The sequence below is a fragment of the Lutjanus erythropterus genome, chromosome 13 (assembly GCF_056507025.1).
Source record: "Lutjanus erythropterus isolate fLutEry1 chromosome 13, fLutEry1.hap2, whole genome shotgun sequence".
Lineage (NCBI taxonomy): Eukaryota > Metazoa > Chordata > Actinopteri > Lutjaniformes > Lutjanidae > Lutjanus > Lutjanus erythropterus.
Genome location: NC_139329.1, coordinates 30069119 through 30094929, shown reverse-complemented (window position 1 = coordinate 30094929; position 25811 = coordinate 30069119). Strand labels below are relative to the sequence as shown.

Genomic DNA, 25811 nt, shown 5'->3' with positions numbered 1-25811 from the left:
TTTTTGACATATTTTCCAGCTGTGACGGTAGAAACACTACTGCTTTTGTCCAAACAGGGCTCCAAAATCAGCACAATAAGAAAGTTCTTTGTAGTTGCTTTAATGTAAATATAAAAGTTTAATTTATTAAAGTTAACTAAACTTAAAATATCTAGTACCTTTTGTTCAGATCACTTCAGCACCTTTTAACATTAGCTCTTCTAACTTGAATGAAATATTGTGACTTGAAATAATGACTTGAATGACTGTGCTGTACAGGATTCAATCATCTCTTCAAGTTTATTTCAACAGAAAAGGTTATTCGTTTTGAATTGTAGAAAAATTACCTCATCTTGTCTTTTCAAATTCAGCCAACTCAAGATTTTAAGGCAGCCTGGACACTAACTTTTTAAAGATAAAACACAAAAATGTTCCCTTAGACTGCCAATTGGGTGACAAGAGATAGGATTATGTTTCTGAGTGGAGTTTGCCTTATTACATTTGTAATACTGTGATATAATACCATAAAAAAACAAGGAAAACATACCGTGACATAAATTTTAGGTCATGTCGCCCACCCCTACTGGGTCAGGCTCCATATATCACACTGCTCCATTTCAGCTCATTTTGGCGCTTTGTTTTGATTCAATCATGGAGTACGGCTGTTGCAGAGAGCATTAAAGTCAACAGTTCAAATGAGGCAATCTCGCTTCAAACAAACCAGACATGAGTGGCTGAACGAATCACTGTCAGAGGCTCATACGGACACGGACATTAAGTGAAATGAAAACACAGTGAGAGGATTCAGCTGAGCCCAGTCATCAGCAGTCATCTTATAGGAACAGCACTGTTAGATAGCAAAAATACATAGACCACTTTACAGCCAGATGCTTGAAGCACATTAAGACCTAATCTCTCCGGGGTAACGCTAGGAGCCAAAGAGCATGCAGATGGGTTGCAGAGGAGGTGGGAGGGCGCGAGCTGAGTGGGAGTACACAAGAGAGGAGTGCGTGCCCTACAGGCTCCTCTTTAGTAGATGGTCCATTGTGGTCGACTGTACAGATCGGTAGATCAGGTCAATAGATCATTAAGCAATCCCTGTGCTCCCGAAATAACACAGGGATCGGAGTGGAGATAAGAGCCTGGATCAATGCCGGACGGGCGAGAGGATGGAGCGGTGCGCGGAGGCTGGAACAGGGACGGAGGGTGTGGGCTCCATCACGGCAGTGAGCTCACTGGGTCTGCCATGTGATGTGTCTTAATGCAAACTTGTTAAAGGGTCGATTCACCCAAAACATTAAAATGTTTTCCCATGCAGTGGTATCCAAGTATGCAGATATAGCACTGGTTTTATCTCAGCCCCTACACAATGAAGGTGAATGGAATTTAATTTCTCACATTAACAGTATTAATATTAGGAAGGAAGAGGTGGGGAATAAAAATACTTGTTCTGCGTCTCAATTAAAGTTCTTGTTTTGTTTAATCTTATGGGAGCAGGCTTTGTAAACAATAATGGTAAGCTGGAGGAAAATCATGTGACCATCACCCTGAAGTTGTTTGATTATCCTCACGAAATTCTGGTTTCAAGGATTTAAAACATAAAAAAAAAGACATAAGGCTTGTTTTTATTTTAAAACAAGGTCTTAGGTATTTGGGACTATTAATCTCAAAGCATATATTGACAGTATATCCCATTTTTATTCACATTTCGTGTAAAAAGTCCTTGAAAAATCTCATTACTGCAATTATCCAAAACACAGCAAACATTGGAAAAACAAATAATTATGCGTATTTTTGAAAATGAATTACTAAAACTTTTTTTCCCCTTTTACACAAATACTTTTATCTTATTTTACCGATTTATCACATTATTGCCTGTAAAAATAAACTGAGGTTGAAAATTGGTATAGTATTATTTATAATAATATAATGTAATTTGTCACCACTAATTATTTTATTGTAATTTCACTTTAAAATGAGCAGGTTGGATCTCAGAGAGGATGAGGTGATTTAAACACCGTCTCATTCATAATGACGTCTGAGATCAAACATTTCCTCTGGAATAAATATGGTGGCAACATCATCATGATTGCTCTCCATATATAAATGGGTCTAGACCCTGAGACATGTAATTTATTGATTTGTTAATGGTTTTTGAACCTCATCATCATAAAGCTTGTCAGTCTATTGGGGTGCATAATGTTTAGATTTATGGGTGTGGTTTCCCTTTTTCAAACATCCTGACCTGACAACGATCCAAGTGAGATTGAAACGCTGTTATTATTAAATTTCTGTGGTATGAGTTAAGTGTGCAGGCGTTACCTTTGTTCTTTGATGTAAATGAATCATTACTGTAACGCAAACATTTGGAAACTGCTATAATTTCTCATTGTGAATGTCAGAACGGTTATGTTTCTGCTGTAAGAGGGGCACAGTTCGCCACATGTAAGTTCAGTTCATCTACACAAAAGCTAGACCAGCAAAGAAGGAATCATCTGTAACATTACAGCAACCCACACTGGCAAAACTTGTGGAGTCTTTGCCTTATACTCTGTATCTTCAGTTTTTTCCCTTCACTGCATGAATTGATTGATAAGGAGTGATATTTCAGGTTAGCAAATCCTTCTCTGCTTCTTTAGTTGTCACATTGTGTGCTGAGCTGATGTAACTCTGTAACACTAAGAACAGTTCTGTGTATAAAATTCAGAGATGCAAAAAGTGCTTTTGCCAGACAAGGCTTAAACTGTGGGAGGGTTACTAAGTTTGACAAAAAACAGAAGATAATTGGGGCTGCAATTATTACTGGGCCAGGAGTGAAAAATGACAGACGTATGCACGCTAGACCAGATTAAATGTACTGACCAGCACCTGTACAGTAACACTGAAATCACCTCACCTCCCATAGGGATGTAAACCCCATCCAAATGGGAATATAGGGACCTTTTTCTTAGTTTAAAAAAAGTGGTCCCAATGAAAATGGCTCGCAGTCAGGGTCTGTGGACTATTCAGAGTAATGGAGTCACTGTTTCTGGAAAGACACACTGCTGTTGAATTTTTTAAAATGCAATTTTTCACTGCGGTGAGCACCACAAACTAAATTCCCCTCGCCTCCACTGTGCTTGGGTGGCAGCAGAAATCTCAGGGGTGGATATCTCACAACCCGGAAACACAAAATAAAAACTACCCGCATGGCTGGAAACCATAAAATGTAATAGGGAAAGCATTTTTTTTGTAATTTGGGTGAATCGACCCTTTAAAGCACCGACTCGTGGGCATGGGTGGGCAGGAATGGGTGAGACTCCGTCTGGTTTTGGCCACCTCTGCGTCTCCGTAGGAGGGGTACTCGGGTGCCTGCATGAAACTGGGCAGCCAGGAGGATTTGGCAGCGTGAAATGGATGACGTTTTAGACTGGCGGGGAATGGGAAAGCACAGCTGGATAGAAATCACATAATCCTTTTCTACTAAGGCTAGTGATGCGTTTATTGCCTTTTTAAAATTCACTAATACAGATCATTCTGTCTGGTTAACTCATTAACGTCAGTAGTTATCTGGAGAACCAGTTTAATGACGTACATTATTTCAAACGCCTCTAGGCAGAAGCACAGCCATGTGGCACTGGCTTTAAGAGATGCCTTCTATCAGATAAGGATGTAATTATACAAAACACAACATTGGTTGGCTAATGCCACCATAAAGCACTTAATCGCATAGAAGAATTAGTATGCCCATACTAATGCTGTTCTATATGGAAAAAATATCAGTGTAAGCCCATTCTTATGACTGAAATCCATTTGTGATTGGAGAGGTTCACTTTAAAGGTCAACACCTGGTGTTTATCAAATTCTCTCATAAAAAGGGCTAAAAAATTGATTTAGGCTCAAATTCCTTCAGGATTGATTTTGTACTTCATAATATATCAACATGTCTGGCTTATTGGGAGGAGGAGAGGCTCCATGTCTTTGATCACACTTTCTTATTATCATCTGTAAGCAGGGCTAATATTAAAATAAACAGAGCAGGGGGTAAAGCCTAGGGGCCGATGCTTCCTGCCCCCCGCCTGATGCCGGCGTGGTCTCTTCCTGTCTGGGTGTCGGGGCCAGGTCTGCCTGCTGGGGACCCGAGCGGCTCCGTGCAGGAGGAGGGGGGAGCGAAGAGGAGGAGTGGCGGAAAGCCATACGCAGACGCTCCACCCTAAAGAGGAACAGCATGCCAGCCCCGGCGGACATCTGTTTTCACAGGTGTGCTCACCCAATGTGATTAAGATTGGCGCTGCATACCCTCCGAGCAATGCTGCACTGGTACACCAACACTGTGGGTGCCGGGGCATGGGTGTGAGACGCGTGGAACAGTTGTGTTGTTTTGGGGCAGATGGAGGCGATGATGAGAGTTTGACTGAAAGAGGAAGGAGCGAGTGGAGAAGAAAAGGAGGGGATGGAGGAGGGTGGTTGGCGAGAAAAGTTCATATGGCTTATTCACTGCAAACAACTGCGCAAATTATTACAATACATTTTCTCATTCTGCTGTAGTGCTATACAGTATAGCTTTGATTTTGTCTCTGATTTCTGCCTCCACTTCCAGTAGAATGGAGGTGAATGGAATTTAATTTGTGGCTTTTTTTGTTTTTTGTAGCTTCTAACTAAATCTCTTAAGTTTGAAGTTTAGCTTCTCTCCTGCAGCACGATTTCTACTATCATGTATCTGCTTTATTTTAGTGTTAAATGTTTGCTTTCAGTTGTATAAGAGTCGTGTTAAGCTACTGCTGATTTGTTGCTTCAAAATAAGCATAATTTAATAAAATAAGCATATAATAAAAAAACTTTGTCTATCTTGTAATAAAAGTTGTCATTTTCGATGGCAACACTACAGGAGCAGGTTTTATAAGCAATAACGTTGAGCTGTATGAAAGTAATGTAACCTTCATCACCGATGAGCTAAGAATTATTTCTAATATTAGATTTTCTGGAAACTTTTTGGCAACTTACATAAGAAAAATTGCTGACTTTATATGTAGGAAAGTCGCAGCCCGGTCAGTCGTCCTTACAGACTCAGGACTTTTTGCCATGTTTTAATAGCCTGAGAATGAATCTGAAATGATGGGCGCTAGCGGGTTCTAAAGTGAAATATAGTGCAGGAGCCCCAGGGTGGTAGGGGGTCTAGGACATTAAATCGAGCAGGTTATCTAAAAAAAAGTCGATTTAAATGCCCTCTTACTTCACAAAGAAAATTTTTATATTTTCACTCTCAAGATTCGCACAGCTAGAGGTCTGAATCATAAGAAGAGATCAAACTTTCCTCCAGAATAAAAATGGTGGAAGTATCACGATGGCTCTCGCTATATAAATAAGTACATGCTCTAGACCCTGACAACATAGTTGTGTTATTTCGGGACAGATGGGAGCGATGATGAGAGTTTGATTGAAAGAGAAAGGCGCAAGTGGAGTAGAAAAGGAAGGGATGGAGCTGGGTGGTTGTGTGAGAAAAGTTCATATGGCTTATTCGCTGCAAACAACTGTTTAGAGAGACATAATTTTAGAAGAGTGGGATTATCGGGAGCACATGCAGATTATCCTCTGCCGTTTGGTTCTTAAAGTGCGAGGGAGAGATCACATGAAAGGATTGGAGTAAGCCACTCATGGGAACAGTGTTGTATAAATACCAGTTCAATTCCAAAATGGGCAAAATGTTCTCACAGAGACGACTGGCTGGTCTGAAAGGGAAAAACCATTCACCCCCAGAAAAAGCCTATAGGATATAGGTGGGCAGCGGTTTTGGCAGAACCATCGCAGCTGGTACCCAACGCTACAACGCACCTGCTTCCATGGCAACCAGAGGAGGGATTGCTTTCCCTTACACCAGCAGGCCACTTCATGCTTTAATGTAAAGCGACAACTTGCCGGAATTAATTTGTGTGTTGTCAAAAAAAAAGTCCCCCAAACAGATTTAATTCAGAAAAAATAGAAAAAAAAGCAATTTTCTTTATTTATGTTGGCTCCCCCCATCCGCCCGCACGCCACCGCTGCCACACCATAATTCTCCAGTGGTTTTTGAGAACTTTCAGCCATTTCAAGTGATCTCACTCCTGGAGTAGTACGAGGCAGCGACAAGAAAATCTTTAACGAACGAGAAAGCAATTCCATTTCACAGCAGCGAGGAACCGAGGAGGAGGGGCGGGAGAGTCAGTCACCGGCTTCTAAAGAGAAATGGAAGCCTTGGATAAAAGCTGCTCACCCCAAGATATCTCCAAAAAAAAGAGAGGCAGACAGACTTAACACCAAATCATCCTGCTGTACGACTCAGAAGCTTACCTAGTACTGACAACTGACAGGAAGACTGCTACGCTGTATGTAGCTTATTAGCATCTGTGAATATCACTTTGCTGGTGCCCCGAACTTCTTAAAGCTCTCTCTGTGACTAACAGAGCAACACCATCTTTTACAGCAGACATGATTTGGCAAACAGAGAATAAATAACAACTAAATGCATACCTCTACATGTTCGATGTGGGTATCAAAGGCTTTGAGCTCAGTTTTCATCACCTGTACTTGAGGGTTTACAATGTTCCTTTGCAGAGTTGGGATGTAATAAAGTACTTCATTAATGTACTTCAGTGGATCTTTGAGAAATCTGTACTTTACTTGAGTATTCACTTTTCTTTTTACTTAAAGTCCCTGCATTTTAACACAAATCTCTCTCATTACTGTACAGGCTTTAATGCTTGCCCAAAGTCAATTTTTTCTTGGCCTTATACAAATTGTTATTTGATAACTGCAAATAAATAACAATGGCTAAAGTTAATTGTCATGTTTAATCTAGAGCTGCAACATCTATAAATGTCAAATAATTGTGAAAAATGTCCCTCCGAGTTTCTCAAAGTCCAAGCTGATGTATTTAAATGCCTTGCTTTGTCAGTTCATAACCAAAGATAATCAGTTTAATATGACAATAAACAGAGAAAAGCAGGAAATCTCCATATTTGAGAGGCTGAAAACAGTATTTTCTGTCTTTTTCTTTCCATGAGACATTACAATTAATCGATTATCTAAACGATTTAATAATTTCATTCCTTTTTCACACTTGCCAGACCTGCTCCAAGATTGAATGGCGACTGTACCTTTTCCTGCTGAGGACAAAAGCCAGATGTTAGTGGGTGTCAGTGGGTTTGTTTGTCTAGTGTAAAAGGGGTTTCAGAGCCTTTTTTCACACAAGTACCTGCACTTCTACTTGAGTGAGGACTATGTGTATATTCACCCCTTCTGTTGCTGTGTAAAACCTGTTGCTAATGCATGCTGAAGGGAACCATTCCCTCAGTATAAGAATAGGAATGATAAATGTGCACATATAGCAGCCAGTACTCAGAGTTAATGTTGCTTGCTGTGATATCAAGCTGCTGGAGACAAACATATTCCATTAACCGGTCTGGTATATATTACAAACCCTGATCACACAGCCAATCCACAGTCCTCATTCCATTATCCATCCAATCGTGTGCACCCCACTCCCTCCTGTCAATGAGGCAACGGCAGGCATCACTCCCACAACTCTACGCAGCTTCAATCTGCTCTCGCTTCCCATCTCCTGGCAAGCACAACTCAGCGAGGGAACGGGGGCCACAACTTCTCTGAAAAAGCTTGATGTGAGAAATGTATATATTTGTAAGTGCTAATACTAAGCGGCGCAGAATGTTGGTCCAGCACCAGACAGATGGTTCTGAGAGAGGCAGAAGATCAGAGAGAAGCTCCCTCCCACCCACCCTCTCTGTCCCCGTTCCTCTGTTTCTCTGAGAGGAGGCACTATCACAGCTCTGTGTGGCACTGAGGAGCTTCAGTGTACAAAAGAGGCCTTAATTCCCCCGATGGTGGAATCAGCTCACTCTAACAAGGGTATCAAAGTAGTTCATCAATGAGGGGATATTTAAAATTCCAACTCTCAAAAGCCTCAATAACCATGGGTGGAATACTACTGGGAGGGGTCTTGGGGTATAGAAGGACAAATAAAGGCACACAACAGAAAATCAAGCAGATAAACAATAAAAAAAAGACAGAAATAGTTTTGAAGAAAGAGAGCAGGGAAGCCCTTCTCAGAGATTTCTAGCAGAGTGACTAATGACATGGAAATTCTTGTATGTAACTGGTTTAAAGGCACAATTAGCCTTGCCCTGTGTGTCCTTCACAAAGCAATGCCAGTGCAGATTAATTGATATAATCAAAGGCCAAGTGAGCTTAATTTATGAAGCCACAATTCTCTGAAGCAAAAGTCATACAGTGCGAACAAAAGAAATGACTGACTCATTGCAGAGCCACTGTGTGTGTGTGTGTGTGTGTGTGTGTGTGTGTGTGTGTGTTTGTCGGTGTAGGAGGGTTTCATTTTCACATGAGGAGGGATTTCATGTCTTTATTTGGCATACATCTGTTTTACACTTGGCTTGCTATGACACCTCATAGGAGGCCAGGGTCAAATGAAGTGCAGGGGAGCTTAACAGCGCTCGCACACCAGGGGAGGCTGGGCTACTCTGCGACTAAAAACACAGACAGACGCACAAATGGATTCACTTTCACACAAACACTCGCAGACGGACAAGAAACCACGCAGTTAGACAAATTCACAGTCTCCAGACACACAGAAAAAATCCTCCCCCTTTTTTGCTTGAATAAGGCAGGCAGCATGTGTGGGCTACGTCAGCCCTGCTTTCAACAGCTTTCTACATTAAATAGCTGAGACACATGTACAATAATCGACTCCTGCCTGGCGCTCAGCTTCTGTCTTTCACTATCTCTTTCCATCTAAAACTCATAAATGGAATGTGCTACAATTCACCCACAGTGCAAAGAACTCAATCAGGGGTGAAGGCGCCATGGCAGCGCTGCTTCCCCACAGAAAATATGTTGCTTGGGTTTGATGGAAAGAGAGGAAGGTGGAGCAGGAGCTGCCGATCGATTGGGATTCTCATTGTTCAGATGGGATATAAAGCTCTCTTTGTCTGCCCATGCTCTTCTGACCTTTATCGGGCCGCTGAAGAAGGCAAACGCGGCCAGGCCGAGGGGGAAATGGAGTGTCTGTTTTGCGCTTAACACACTGCTCACAGATTGCAGAGCTGGCATAGCGCGGCGGACACAGACTGTCTGCCGACCTGGGCGCACTCCGCCCTGCCCGACCTTGGTACCGCTGCGCCAATGTGCCAACGAGGCCTCCATAACACCCTGTCCTCGCCTAAAAAAAACCCTGTGCTCTCCCTGAGACAAGGCTGGAAAACAGAAAGGGGCTCAAGACACAGAGTTCATTAACAGATAAATGGGGGGAGGTGGGAAAAGGGGGAGAGAGATGGGAATAAACGAGGAAATGACAACGGACGGAAGATATGGGGAGAGGTTGGCAGCCGTCCATGAAAAAGACAGCTGGCAGCGACATCCTTCACAAACCTGGCGACGCAAGCGGCATGATGGAGGCAACCTCCAGAGACATAAAGAGAGAGGGAGAGAGGAAGAAGGAGAGAGAAGAGGGGGGAGTCTGGAGGAGGGGGGTTGTGGTGGTAGATAACGTGACTTTTTCGTCTCCAGATTCCGGTGCTAATTAACACAGTTCCACATACAAGGCCCCCTGCCTGCCTCGCAGCCTGGCCCCAGTCTTCAGTGCCGACACAGAGGGACAGAGAGCAAGGGGGATATGTGTATATGTGAGTGTGCGTGTGCGTGTGTGTGAGGAAGAGTCGGGGGAGTATGAGGGATGAAAAGGGATGAAAAGGTGAGGCGAGGTCTGGCAGCCTTGTCTGAAGGTGAGCCGGCTCTCCCGCCAGCCTGCAGCCCGGTTCCTCTGGCGGAAAGGAAAGGGGGGGGGGGGGATGAAGACGAATGAGTTGGAGCATGGGGATGCTGATCAACGGCCGAGTCGCTCACCGGCCATCTCACTCCGTCGCTCACCTCATCCAGAGGGAGCAAGTGTGGGAGAGAGACAGAGGGAGAAGTGAGGAGGCCAATGAGCCGGCACCGATCCAGTCACAACACCACAGACACAAATCCTGGTTCTGTACCATTAGCTCCAGACTGTCATAAATCAGACAAAGCCAGCCAGCAGGACGGAGGGAGAAGGCCAAACAGAGAAGTCAAAAAGCCACAGCCACACAGCACTGATCAGACAGCAAGGAGGGGCGAGGGGAGCAAATAGAAACCTTTGTACAGAGGAAGCATTTGTCAACACAAGACAGGTTCCACACACATAATAGAAGAGCTGGGCACAGTCGGGCCGAGTATCGAACCTCAATGCTTTTTGGGTTTTGACCGAAATGTGTGCATAGCATTGATTACTGAAACTAGGACTGCACTTTTCAGCATTGACATCGAGATGTGGGCATGTGCATTAGTCACATTGCAGGACACGCAATGTCAAGTAAGACCTCAAACACGTCATGCTACAACTTTTTTGCTGCTTGATACCAAAAAAAAAAAACTTGCTAGATTCTCATTTTCCATGACTCATCTAAACAAAAAGTCCATCTGATATGACAGTTTAGTCGTGTTTTGCCATGCTCAGCCATGCTGAGAGAAATGTTTATGTCCCACCACACAGATTAGGAATATATTTTTTTCTTTCCTGATGCCGATTCTGATACCTCAACTTTGCATATCAGCCAGTTCTGAGTACCGATCTTATAACACTGAGTTAAAAAACAACAAACAGCTGTATACTTCTAACTCTGTGTGATGTGATTGCTGGCTCGGGTTAAATGCTTTGTAAAACATGAACAAATGCGTACTTTAAATGAGTGCCATTTCAGGGGTTAATAATCAGCACATAGACTATGCAATATAAACAGCAGAAAAAAATATATTGCAAAGTCATTTTTTTTCCCAAATGGCCCAATCTGAAAGTTTTTTTATACTGACAGTTAACATTGGACACTTGGTAAGATTTTTAGGAATTTTTATTCATTCCTTCATCAGATATCGTCTTATCTCAATCAGGAAACTTTATGAGATGGCGGAAAGTACAGAGATGAAAAATGAGGGCAGGGAAAGATGGAACAACATGCAACAACGGTCTCCTGCTGGACCAGAAATGGGGATGTTGCAGTTCATGGTTATTGCCCTAAACCCCTTGGCCACCAGAGCTCCCTGTGACACGTTGCCATTTTCATTCTCTCATACTGCTGCTTGTGTTAATACAACATAAAACACTGACACGCTGAAATGTTTGGCACATTTTGTTGAATGAAAAAGGTTTATATTCATTAAGCTATGATATTGGCACAGACACTCAAGTGTTGTATTGGCACAGGTCTAAAAGAAATCACCAGCTTTAGGATGGAGTAAAACATGCTTTAAAAAAGCTACTTCACACAAAACGAGATTGCAGTTGGGAGTCTCTGCTTTTGTATCCCATAAAAGCCTGCATTAACATACACATGATCCAGATTGCCCTGGTGCTCATAGACTAGACATTTAGTCATTAGGATTTTGTCATTGTAAATTGTGATGCTCGATTAGAACATGTGGGTTAGCATTTCCATTTGGTAATGCCATTACTGGAGCAAAAGCTTCATTAGCATTACTGCATGTAATAACCTCGACAAGGGATTTCCTAACCTAGATTTCAACCACACCCAACCCAGGCATGCTGCTTTGGCACACGCCTGACTGGCAGATAAACAACACATCTGCCTGCCTGCTCTGAAAGTTGGACATATATATTGTATGAACCACTGGAGAAAAGACAGTTGTTGTTTGTATGCATGTGTGGGAGAGTAGTGTGTGTTTGAAAATGTAAGAGTGTGTGTAGGAAGTGAGGCTCCAGATTGGCACGTACTGGCAGCAGAGCAGTTCTTGGTCTTGCAGCAAATTCTGGCGAGCGTCTGCCAATCCTACCTTTACACATCAGTACGCCATGGGGGGCTGAACACTTCTACACCGCGATCCAATTAATTTCATCTCCGCACGCCACACATTTCGACATGCTAGGAGCATAAGGAGAGGAAGTGGAGGTATGAAGGGGGTGGAGGTGAGCGGCGTGGCAATCGGGAATAACTGAGAAAAAGGAAGTGGAAGGATGGGCCGGGGTTGGGAGAATCTTAGAATTTCCCATATCTTGCATTCGAGTTTCTGCACAGGGGGAAGAAAATGCAATTACACGTGCCCTCTCAGCCTTTTCAGGCAAGTGTGGTGTGTAGAAGTGAGGGGGTAGTAGTGGGGTTTGTGCCCTGTGGCGGCCAGCACTCCCATACTCTATGCTAATAGACGCTTGTTCTGCATTCTAACAGGCATTTGGTGGCAAGGCTCTGAGTGGGGAGCAGCGAAGGGTGAGTGCAGAGCGTCGGCAGTGTAAGGAGGGGGGGGCGGGTCTGTCGCCTTGTGTCTCCAGAGATAGTAGGAATAATGAAAAACTCTGCTGGGACTTCAAAGCAAACGGCTGGTCATTTCCTGTGGTGATGGCTGATACGGGCCTACATGTTCAGGCAACAAGCACGCACACACTTAGTCACACATTCCTGCCAGCAAAACCCCGGCCAATGAACACCACTTCCTTTGATGGTATAGTGGAGCCAAGAAGAAGGAGAAACAAGTCTTTGGACGTGGAATAGATTTGAAAAGCCTTTGTGTGTTGCTGGCGGAACCATCTAAGTGCTTTAGCCACGTCCGCGGGGTCAACACTTACGCAATGTGGGTGTAATGCCAGAAACCAGCTGGTGATGTTAACCATTTTTAAAATAAAATTTTCACAGTTTTTAAATTTAAAACCAACATAACAAAGAACAAATAGTTATCACATGGCAATCTGCCTTGTAAATACATTCTCGGTTGCATGACTTCATGTGGAGAGGAGAGGGTCGCACCCAGGAATATACCGTTTAACAAACTTATATTTGTCTAGGATGAAGTTACACAAAATGTTTTCAGCCATCCAGGTTCCTTCAGTGTGTACAAAACAACTATGATCATAACTGGGGACATTTCGCAGTTCCTAAAAAAGATCAAACCAATAGTTGTCAATCAACATTCTGGGACTAGACCAGAGAGCATTATAACTTCCAAGAATATACAAATATGTAAACCACATGCAACTTGATGAGAAGAATAAGTAATAAATATCCCCATGCCAAACAGATACACTATTGCAGTGACTTACAAAAATCAGACAACTTTTTCTACATGAATATATGCATTTAGGATAAAGCACCAGATGGTCAGAGAGCAGCAGTGACCCCGCAGATAGGACTGTTATTCTGTGTTCCAAACAATAAGCCATTTCTTGGCAGACTTATTAAAATACCATAGCAGAGAAAGCGCAGGTATAATTAATAAAACTAATAATGGCTAAATTTAATTAAAGCGTTCCAGTTCCATAAATCCTGTTTTGCGCATGGTGGCTCACTAGGACACTTCACTGGACCAGAGCCATCACTGATATTAGTCACTATTGTGCTTTTTCTGCTATGATCTGTCAAAACATCTATCATGAAAAATAATTAAAATATTGTATAGGTTACTTGATCAACATCTCAATTTTCCTCAAACTTCTGATCTAAACTTTTTCTGACTATAAACAATGTTTTAGTCAGATATCCGCCCCTCCAATTGACATGCCAGAAAAAGTTTGGGAGCCACTGACATATATCATGTTGGACAATGTGACACCTCCCCAAAAGAAAGTGAAGCCAAAACATCTTGATCGCCCCCTGATGGCTGGCTGCAGTGCAGGTCATACACCCGGCCCCCTCCATGTTTGCAGATGAGACATGAGTGACAGCTGAGCCTTGCTCACGGTTGAGTGGGCTGGCTGTTTGGATGGCAACTTCACACCGCAGCCCCACCCTGATCACTACTGTGCTGATTCTGGCTCCAAATGAGGTCACCAGCAATATGGCAGCGCTCATATTCAGGATATTTTGGCTTCATTTCTGTGCAGTGGGAGCAAGCAAAGATGCAGCATCCATCTTTATTCACAGTCATGGTCTCTCCCTCATATAATCTCCTCAGCGGTCTCATGATACATTACAAAACAGTTGTTGAGAATGTCGTATCCATTTTCCTATCTAAATTTCCCTGTTTAATTTCAGACAATAAAAATGAATATTTTAATGAATAAAGTGTCCACTTGTGATTTATAATGTTCTTCCTGTGTTCTGAACTGTTTCTATACTTACCCAGGTGGTGGTAGCACTTTGTACTGCGTACATTATGTACCATTCATCCTCAAAGGTTTCAGTTATCTATTTTTCAGTAACAGATACATTTTGTCCATCTCAGGGTCAGTGCAGCCCCACATGTACAACGCACACATGTACAAGAAACACAATCTGAGTGGTAGGGAGGGCTGCAAGGCCAGCATACTACGCAAACATAAACAAGCCTGAATTTCTGGCCGATCCTGTTGCTTATCATATCGTCTAGTTCTGTTATGAAAACTAGACTGCCCTGCAGGCATTTTGGAAGTGTGTGTGTGTGTGTGTGTGTGTGTGTGTGTGTGTGTGTGTGTGTGTTTGAGAGAGAGTATGCACCCAGAAGCATATTCATGTATGTCTCCATGTCTCCAGTTTCACTGAACTTAGGAATACAAATTACTCACAGGATAGAAGAAATTGTACAACCTAATAATATTACTGTCGAGCCAGTTGATAGATGGTCATCACTCCCAATTTCCCAAATAGGTAGAATTAATACAACTGGAAATGAATACTCTGCCCAAGCTATTACAGCTCAGATTATCTTCAGAATATTCTTTTGCCACCTCCTTAAAACTTTTTTCCTCGACTAAAGAAATTATTTAGCAACTTTATATGGAAAAAAAGACACCTTAGACGGTGTTGGTCACTTCTGTATTTACCTTTACAACAGAAAGGTAAAAAACTATATTGGTTGTAGGCGATTGGCTGAGTCAGTTGTCAGTTGGTTTTTCACATCTAACTCAGATTTATAGAGTTACTCTAACCAAACCAACAAAGAGTTGGTGTTTGCAAAGACCATCCAAGACAATTTGGTTGAGTTTTATTTTGTTTCTGTCAATGAAGTCTATTCTACTGAATTAATAAGGCAATTAAAGCTCTGTTTAATAAGAAAAATAAACGCAACACAGCAAGCCCGCAGCATGCACGTCTCCCACCTGAAATATGACTGGCATGAATATAATTTGTGATTGTCGGTTGCTGGGCTGACGGTGCCTGGTTGGATCGGGCGACTATGAGGGCTGGTGCCCAAACTTGTTGTGGTGTTACTGGGCTTGTCAAAACAGAACGATAAGTTGTTTTTTTTTGTTACTTGACAGAAAATGCACGATACTGAATCTTGCTTTGAAATGGTCTGGCTACTGACGTGCATATTCTCTCTAAGGTTTTCAGGATTATCAAACATCAAACCCTATACTGAGAAACATGATTGTTGTATGGTAATAAGGTACAAAAATACTTACATACTAAAACATTTTTGGAGCTCAGGATGAGAATATTAAAACATTTAAGAAATTTGGAGTCAAGTCTAACTCTAAGAATAATATTCCCCATAAACATTTATTAATACTTACAGCTCAAGAGCTTTATATGGTATAATCAACAACAATCATTGGTAAAATCTGCTTTGGATTCCACTGGACAAAGTTTCAATTAAAAATCCCATTGGGAAAAGAATTAAAGTTTTTAAGTTATGATTGTTAGATCACTAGAATCCTGCCTCTGTTATACGTAAGTAAAAATCACCAAGTGCACACTCATGAAATGGAGTGAACAAAAACACACATCTGGTTCCTTTCAGGATGCCTGAAATTCTTTGCCTGCTTGGTTCAGATTACTTCCCGAGCCCCCATGCTGGCTGCGCTGGAGAGCAGATAAACTATGTCGCTCAACACAATGTCCTGCCTATTCAACACGCAACTGGAAGGGCGGAGGTTGACAGGGAGTAGAGGTGAAGCTGAGTTTATAGGCGAGTTCTGGGTGTCAAGCCTGAAGCGGGAGACCTCTGAGCGGGCAGGTATGCTAATTTACTGCTTCTCCACCTTCTCCTCGCAGTATGTCGAGCAGGAATGGGTCCTAAGGGAAGGCTGTGTTAAAGGTTCTGCCAGACGGAACAGCACCTTAATATGATCCAAAGCCCTCCTATTGATATGCACTGGGGAAAGCCCCAGCAGCAGAGGGTCGGCTCTGTGGAGATTCAGCACAGAGAGACAGAGATGCAAGGTTAGGAGAGTAGGAACCTTGAGAGTATTGGTTAAAGCTCTACTGCAGCATAAACAGGCCTAAGCCACGTGAGAGGAGAGCTAGAGAGCAGATATATTATCCTCCATTCACGGTCAGAAATCCAACTGAAGTAAACCATATTTATTATCGTTTTGTTGCAGGCGACCCTATGCGCAGCTATAAAGAACAAGATGATTTCTATTCCGAAATGAAACATCTATACACCTTGGGATCAGTCTGTTCTACACACCAATCTCGCTTTAATTCCTGAACGTCACCTTTCCTTTACATTTCAGAACGCCCCCGGTTACAATTCCCCCTTCCTGTTATCTCCCAGGTTTGACAGAGTGATGTCTTCAGCCAAAATCACCTCGTCGACTCCGGTTCCCCAGGAGATGGAGTGCCACTGATGTAGACGATTCAATCAGTGAGAAGTGAAAGAGCAGATCACAGACAATACGCCGCGGCCCCATTACCCCCAGTCCTTGGTTACCGCTAGCGACGCTTAGCTCGGGCCCCCACCTAATGGGCCATAATATCATTTTACGCCATGTTCCAGCTCTTTATACTAGCTCTAAACATAACTCTGTCGCCAAGGCACAATAAAAACAGATATATTTCTTTATTACTCCTCACAAAGCATATCAGCAGATCTGAGCACCCCTACAAAGGAAACTAATATCTACAGGAACCCGCTCTTTTCCTTGGCTCATTTAGAGCAGGCGCACAGTTGTTATTACATTGAGCTGCACTCTGCCGGCCTCACCTCCCCATGCCATTCACTCAGAGTGTAATGGATGTTTTATTATAATCAAATGAATACAATATCTTCACCATAAATAACCCACTGAAAAAGCCATTTTCTCTGCCTCGCAATATGTTTAAATGTCCATCACGCCTCAAGCAACGAGGTGCCACATGTTTAATTCAGAGCTGATGCAATTTGCGTGTTGTGTGCTACTGTATAGGTGGAAACAGAAACTCGTCTAGCCTTTGGCCACCCCTCACGTCCCCAAGCTGCTCCCTCTTCCCCTCGCCCAATAATCACACTCCACACTTTCTTGCATAAAGTCATGCGAGTCTCAGGCAGGTTCATTACTTTGCATGATAGCAGGAAGAGGAAATGTCACCTGGGCGCGCTGCTTTTGAGGCCATTCCCTTTCTTCATCTCACGGGGCAAATGCTGTGCTTGTAAATTGTGAGGCAGATGAGCAGAATTTCACTTCAGCGAGGGCAAGTTATTATTCGCAACTAGGAATCATCACCTACACAGGGTATACGGTGCCTTTGTCCTCCAGCCTATATATCATCGGGTCTGACCAGCCGATTTACACTATGGGGATCTGACAAGAGATGAGCGAACACTCGGGTATGAACATGTGTGCTAGTGTGTGTGTGTATGTGTGTGTGTGTGGCAAGATGGAGCAGGAGGGGAGTTGGGGAATCCAATCTCTCACACAGAGGAGCAGAGACAGGCGGGAAGATACGCTCCAGGCCCAGAATAACCCGGCAGTATCCATGAATGAAATGACAGGATTACAGGGGTATTAGAAAACCTGCTGAGATGGTTGATAATGCTGTTTATGGTTGGGCGTCACGCCGCTCGCAGGGAAAAAGTCAAACTGTTTGCTTAATGAAAATATGGACGAGCTCTTCACATAGTCACCAAGTGGAAAATTCAAGGCCAGGGGTCTCCCTCTCCGTTTACAGTAATGGTGTAGAGCTGGCTACTTGACGGACATTAACACAAATACTTGAAGATTTATTTCTGTGGCATCATTGTGGTTGAACCGCTTAAAAATGGGACAGTAAACATAAGCCCTGCTATCCTGGTTAAGAATGGGATTATTGTTGTGTCAACAACCCCCATAGATAATAGTAATTACTGCCCTTGTTGCAGCGCCATCAGACTGCAACTTTGCTAGCTGACAGCTTGGTCCTAATTACCAAGAACCACCAATTACTGGCTCCATTTCATTATTTATATTGCTCAGCACACCCAAATAAAAGAGACTTCAGTGATTCTGAGCAGTCAAATCTCTGGCAGCTGCAGAGGAGCATCCAGAGGACCTGCTGAATCATTGTCTCCTAGTTATTTCCTGACAATATACCAGTCAGCATGCACACACAACATTGTTAGTGCAAAGAAAATGGAATAAAAATAGGAAAATGAAGCCAGGGGCTGACTTTACTTCCTCTTTGCCAGCCACAGGAAGTAATTTAGCTGCGAAGGAAGTGCATTACAATCTCTTCTTTTCCCACTTGCTGCTGCTCATTTATCTGCCAACAAGGCTGCAGAATCAATTCTAAAACATCAGCCCTGGAGCTTTTTTAACTCCTAAAACAGTTTGCATGTTGTATCTTCATTCATATTTCATTCACTCCACTGTGAGATTCATGTTACAACAACTGACTCGTCTGCTGCGGTGTTAAAGACGCTTCCAAAATAAAAAAAAAGACATAAAAACACCATTCTTTATGTAGTGAGTGTATTCAACCAATCCGCTAACATACACATACTGACTTTCGCAGATGTTTCCCATCACCCTATGCTGCCAAGCGCCGTCCAGTGACGGCTGAGAGGAGGCGAGCAGGGGCTCGGGGCGGGGGTGTGAAATTCTGCTATTCCTGCTCCAGTGAATTCTGCAGAAACTTGGCAGATCATTGTGGAGATTTGTATGTCTGTGGGTTTGATATGAAACTGTTAGAGAGGCTCGTCTGGAGTCTGTCTCTCAACATGCCTCCCCTTAAAGTGGTCCTGGCTGTTTAGCTTATGTTCCCATAAAGCCTGACGGCCACATTTCTCAGCCCTCAAGGGTGCAGATGGGCGATTAACTCACCAGACAGGTCTCATACCATCATCTGAGAGATAACCATTACAGCACTTTGTTGCTTCAAAAAAAAAAAGTATGCCTCTGAGTAAAGAAAAGCCCATAATCCTCAAATAGAGGAACCAAACAACAAGCATCTGTATCATCTATACGGATTTCTGCCACCGTGCACCTTGTTGATTAACAAAGACTCTTTCTGTAATGATGATTCAGTGCAAATTCAATGAATCACAAAACCTGCTCAAACAGCAGCTCATGCTCAGCAAACTGTAAAGCATGTAAAGCCATAACGTTCCAAAAGGACAGGCAGTCTCAAAAAAGCGATTAAGTATGTACAAAAGGAATCTACCATCGCAATCCGAGGCGCTTAGCATTTAGATGACAGTTGCGGAGGGCAGGCCTTGTTTGCAGGGGCTGGAGAGGAGCAGTATATGTGGCCCGGAGGCCGGATCTGTTCCAACTGTGCCCTGGCAAGAAAACGTTCGGCCCAGTCAGCCTCGACAGCTTGGATATTCACAGGGGGCGATGGAAAACTAGAGGGCTGCAGCACTGCATTGGAGCTGGGAGAGGCTCGGAGGAGGACGGGAAGGGGCGATGAGCAAGGAACAAGGTGTTTTTATATTATTTTGGTACCACAAGGACATGGCATTTGCTGTGTTCGATGAGCATAACCAAACCCGGGTGGGTGATGAGGGCCTCATATCTGTGTTGACCTGCAGTGATTAAAGTCTGTATAAAGCAATATGTGTGAGTGCCACACCACGGAAACATGTGTTATTAACCACACAGCCAGATTTTAATGCTTGAAAAAACCTTTTACATAAAATCGGGTCTAAAAATCATTAAAAATTGAACAGGTTTCTCTGCTCTGAAACACTGGGGGCGTATCTGCTCCACTTTCTCAGATTGATGCCCCGTCTAGCAGCTTTATTGGCCGGAGGACAGTGTCCTGTCAACTCACTTAAGAATCAACACATTTCTCTCAGTCTGGAACAGGAGGGTATTTTTTTCTCTGGCGAGTTGTTGGAACTGATGTGAGCTGTAACCACTTGGTCTTTTTAGATTTTCAGCAACTATTTTCTAACGTGTTTGATGCATTTAGGGAAAAAAAAAACTGAATTTCCTGCACAGACTTTTTTTTCATAACTGAACAATGGGGAGGGTGGGTGGTTGGCGGGCGGTGTTGTTTGTGACTGGAGTTGCAGGGCTTATATAGTGTTAGGGGTGTACTATGGCTCTGGTGCATCACCAAGCCATATTTCAGGTCCACCCAAAAAATCCTGAACACAAAAATCGTCAACAGTTTAACGGTCGAACTCCATCGTTCAGTACTACATAGTTCTCGGTCTTTTCAGAGCAACTATTTTCTAACATGTTTGATGCATTTAGGAAAAGGAAACCTCTGAATTTCCTGCACAGACTTTAAGTTTATCATCTGGCAGGTATGCTTGGAGGAGGGGGCTAGCAGAAATCTCAACCTCTTTCATACATTCTTAAGGTGCTAGTTAATGCCACCATCGCAATACCTTGCTTTGGTGAGATGCATTTTTAAAGCCTGGAACTGAATTATACATTTATCGCCGCAGAAAAATCTAAACAGAAATATTCCCTATGGTTCATTAGAAAATAATAAACACAACAAGACCATGAAGGTTTTTAACATGTGCACTTTGCACCATGACCTTAACATAGTAACGGGTTTTAGATTACATGACACATTGTCATTAGACAAACCATTGTGACAATTTCAGAGTTTCCACAGATCACAGGCATTAAAGTTAGGATCATCACTTTGATTTAGTGTGACAAATGAATTATTCACTCTCATCTCTGGGGATGCATAGTTAAACTCTGACTCATTCTGAATATCATAGAAAGCACTTTTGATGTTGCTCCTCACTTGATTAACCTGAACCAACCTCAGAAGTGTCACAGTTAGGATATTGCCATCAGCGATATTCCAAACAAACATGGAGCCTTGTTCAAAGACAATATTTCGTATAGGCTGCCTCTTTGAAATATTATGTGTCAGAGGTACCAGTATCCATTAAATGGCCTTACCTATTAGTGCTACATCTTCAAAGACACATTCAAAAAAGTAAATTAAACAAATATCTCACACACAAATAAGCTGACTGCACTGACACACGTTCACAGCATCTTTAAGTAACGCAGAAGATAAAAAGGTCAGTGTCACACAAGAGAAAAAAAGACTGTTGGACCCGCTCTCAACACCACAAAAAAAAAAACCAAAAACAAGATTTATTTGCTCCTGTGCATCCTAATTCATTCATCCCAAAGTACCTATTTGCTCCAGGGTTGTGCCAAGTCAAATCCTCACGGGAGAAGTGATTGACACCTCCTAATCCTCATGGATACCAAAAGCATGTTATTACCATGACATTTACACAATCTTCTGGGATGTTAGATGAAGCGTGGGAACAACAAAGGCATAACAACTATGAACAAAACTCCAAAAATAAGAAGTGTGAATTTTTAATGTGCTGTGTTTTGGGTCACAACAAGTGTAGCTTAAGTACTTTGTGGGGGAAAAAAAAAAGCATCTCTCCACCCAGGTTCTATTCATCCAGCGCAGCCAGAACAACCACCTGGGGTAGCCTACTTTTCAAATGAGCCATATTTTGTTTATCTTTAACACCAGCGGGCAGGCTGGCAGGCATGTGGCACTGGAGGAAATGTGATGGAAAGTGGAGCACAGGAGTTACGACCTAAGCAAACAGCTGATTATGGAGGAGATGAGTGAGGAAAGGAGTTGTCTGTCAAGCTAAGCCCTCAACAGATGGACGAGTGTAGCACACTAAGAAACCAGCAAGTCCTCAGGCTTTGTGGCAGCTTTGGGTTTTAAAGAACACCACAGAAGCAGTTTAGGAGGAAGCGATGAACGGTGGGTGAACCCAAGCACAGTGTCTCGTATGCAATTACATGACATTGTGCTCCATTCTCCTCAGAAGTCGAATGTTGGAAAGACATCACACCAGAGTTCATCGTGTTCCAGTATGACAAGTTTAAAGAGAAAAAAAAAACTTTTGTGTTTGATAACAACATGTTCCACAGTATTTTGCACAAAGAAACAGTGTTGCAAGATGATTTAATCAGACATAAGTGCTAATAAACAGATTTGATTTGAGATGTCATATTGGATTTTGAGGTCGGGGTTCTTCTTTATGTCTGAGGTTTATTGGCGGTTGGCAAACGACAAATTGGTTCATCACTGCCACCAACTGGTACAGAGTGTGGATCAGGATTTTTTAGTACTTAAACTTACGACAACACATCTTCTAAAGGCCAACCAATATGGGATGTTTGAGACTGTTAAAATAATGATTTTAGAGGGGAAAAATTTACCCAATACAGATATGGTGGCCACTGTAGTGAATTTTTGAACTGGAATGAAAATAGAGCTCTTCTATGTGGATCATGCACTGATATGACTATACAAAGGCGCTTAGAAGGCTGTTTTCTGAAACAAATAACTTCAATTCAATACAACTTCATTAATCCCACTAGGGGCAATTTGTTGGAGCAGCTTGATATGTATAAAACAAACACAGACTACAGTAACACACAAACCCCAAATTGTGATCCCAGAGAGGTAATGAGGAGTGCAATCTATAAATAGAGCTGCTAAAATACAATAAAACAATCATACAAAAACATATACCAACCGTGACTACAAAGCATTGAGTAGACGGATTGCAGATGGAATGAAAGATTAGCAGTTAGTTTTACAGGCAAGCACAACATAGCAGCACCCTGATGGCAACAGAGAAGATTCACTTGCATGACTGTGTCCAGAAGACTTTTGAAGGATTTGTTGGTTTAAAAAAAAGGAATTTGGATCTCTTTGTTTCACTCCAATGATCTTAGAGCAGGGTTTAATAATACCGTTCGAACTGTCTTTTCCAGTGAGTCACTAAAAACTGCAGTTAAAAGAAAAACGCAAGAAGCTTTCAATATAAGATTGATAAATACAGACGTATCTGCGATAGGCCCATATCAGGCCGATATATATGGGTCGCACTCTAATATCTTCTCAAACATTTGAGGTCAGGGTTGGTGAGGCTCCTCCGTTTTTCCAAGTCAGAAATCCAACTCAGGGAGCATTCCAGTTGAAGTTTGCAACTGGAAACTCGGACATTCCAACAAATGCAACACACCATTAATATTCCTCACCTTTTCATTCATTTCATTGACTGAGTGAATCATGGTAACTCTAGTTTTTCCATTCCTGAGTGAAGTATGGACAGAAGAAACTTTTACAGCTATCTATATAAAACCATTATAGCGGCAGTTAATTGCTGGGGGTCTTCAGTTAATGAGCATCAGAGCAAATTTAATTACTTACAGCCCTTAATAAACAAGCATAGAAACCTACTGGTGTGCGAACAAAGTTTTGACAGAATACAACTTACCCTAACTTGTAGGCCAAGACTTGACTTATAATTGGACCATTGTTTCCTGACACCCAAACACACTAGTGTTGTTGACCATTTACTAGGCAGCAATGTTCCACTTCTATGAGCACAATAACAGAAATTGTTTTCATTGGTGTTCTGTGGCACTCACAGGCCGACCCTTGCCTGTGAAACTCCCAGGTGAGACGGTCAACTATCTGCTGGGTAGCAAAGCTCTTGCCTCCCTCCCCTCCCTCTGCTCTGTACACCCTATCTGCTCGGTCCTTTCCCTAGAGCTCACTATCGCCCCGCTACCTCCACTCTTGTACTGACAGCCAAACAATGGGAGCCAGGACTGCCTTAACGAGTAGAAAGTGGAGGCTCGACTAATTAGAGGCACCCCCACCCCCCCTCCACGCCATCTCCTCCAACCCCTCCTGTTAACTCAGAACAGTGTGATACAGCTTGGCCAGGGCTGGGACTGTTGGACCCATTGTGAGAGAAATAGGGGCTGGAAGTTGTTTTTTTTTTCCTGGCTGCTGGCCAATGGGGGACCGTAGTAATTGCCCGAATCCCACTGAGGCAAGTGAGGAGAAAGAGTGTGAGGATGGCACAAGCCAAGGAAAGTGAGAAAATGCTGGGACCAAGTGTGGGAATGAAAGTCTAGCATAAAAAAAAAAAAAAGAAAATACAGCCAGAGAAAGAGGAGATGCAGAGAAGCTTAGAAAAATGAGGCACAAAAGATGAATGTTTATAAGAAGAAATATGGAATGACATGTAGGACAAGTGATTCAGAAAAAAGTCAGAGCCTTTGGACTCTTTGCTGCGTGAAAATAATACAAGAAGAAAGCAAGCTGGACAAAGTATTGGGAGTACAAGTGAAAATAGAATGACCTCGGGTGCTACTCACTAGGGAGAGGCAGACAGGGGTGCAGGGAGCGTCTTGGCTGTTGGAGTGGAACTGAGCAGGGTGCAGCGGCGGCTGCACAGTAGGCCCTCGCCGGACACTTCAATCACAGGCAGCCGGAGCCCCGGGCAAACTTGGCCAATTAGCCGCACACTGCCGCTGACCCCCAGCTTCATTAAGGGCCCAGGCTCTGGATAAGGGGAAAGAGGAGAGAGGGTGCAGAGGAGAGGATTAGGGAGAGTAAACCATCAGCACCAGCCAGGTTTGAGGAGACACACACATGCATTTGCACGGACACACACGCTAGAGGTGAAGCTCAAGGTTAGAGATAAACACAATTAACTGTGAGAGCACCCTATACCCGCACATGTGCACACTCGCCGTATTACACTCCCACCTCCCTGTGGGTTCAACCCTGCAGCAAAGGTGGTGGTGAGGGGGGGGGGGTTAGAGCCACGGAGGCCAGAGGGCACAGCTCCCCCTCCTTCTCTCCCACACCACTGCACTGACAGCAACAGGTGTGGTGGCCAGTAGACACGCAATTACCAGGCTGAGAATCTGCTCCTTGTGACAGAGACAACAGCAGATCAGAGGGAGAATCAGAGCTGGAGGGTGAGAGGAGAGGAGCGAAGTGGGAGGAGAGGTGAGAGAGGAGGAGGAAGAGAGGAAGATGCAGACTGCTGAAGGTCCCTGGAGGGAGGGGAAGAGAAAGAGAAGAGGGAGAGAGATTTCCAGTCGGCTCTTTTCATCGCAAATCCCTTGTCGGCAGAGCGCAGGCGTGCAGGAAAAACAGATCAAAAACCAACACATACAGTAGCTATGACACACCTGTTGTTCTGCAACAGAAATACAGATTTACACGCTTTAGTGGTCTGGAGAGACCTCACATACATGTGTGCACGGCTATGAGACAAAGGAGAGAGTAAACTGACAACATCCCATTTCAATTCAGATTGGGTGGAGCTGTTAAGGTGCTTTGGGACAGGTTGCGCTCAATGAGCCCTGACAGCAAGACTGTTTGGTATATGCGCGCGTGTTTGTCTGCATTACAAGTGTGTATATCCACATGGGACCTCCGCTTGCATCAGCCTTGTGATGGAAGCCTCAGAGGTGCTCCGGGGTGGGGGGAAGCAGCAGCTTCACACTCCCTTATTTTCTCGGCTCTCCCTCTCCGATTACGGCCGTTCGATCAGGCTAAAGTAATGTTTGTGCGCTTTGCCGCCAGTGTAGCAATAACTGCTGTCAGAAACCTTGCATGCTTGGGTGGAGAGGAGATACTGGCCCTTTATTTAAAACAAGCCAGGGATAAAAGATCAATGGCCCAATTCAGGCCATGAATTGGAGGGAAAAGTTCACAAACATAGTGGGAGATTATGAGAGGGAGATATATGTGTGGATGGTGGGGGGAGCAGAGAGCGAGGGGGCATCTAGCTCATCTGGGTGCTAGTGGCTTATTGATCGGTGGAGACACACAGCTCCGAGCCATTCATCACAGGACACTCAGGCCCTTAGATAACTCCTATGA

General features: G+C 43.3%; 1 protein-coding gene across 1 annotated transcript in view; it reads right to left on the bottom strand.

Annotated features, from left to right (window-relative positions):
- The window catches only part of plxnb2b (plexin b2b), a 180413-nt gene that overhangs the window by 121039 nt on the left and 33563 nt on the right, over positions 1 to 25811 (bottom strand). Inside the window, exon 2 of the mRNA XM_084734751.1 lies at positions 24290 to 24476. The gene's annotated coding sequence lies outside the window, so the exon portion shown is untranslated. The remainder of the gene's footprint in view (positions 1 to 24289; positions 24477 to 25811) is intronic.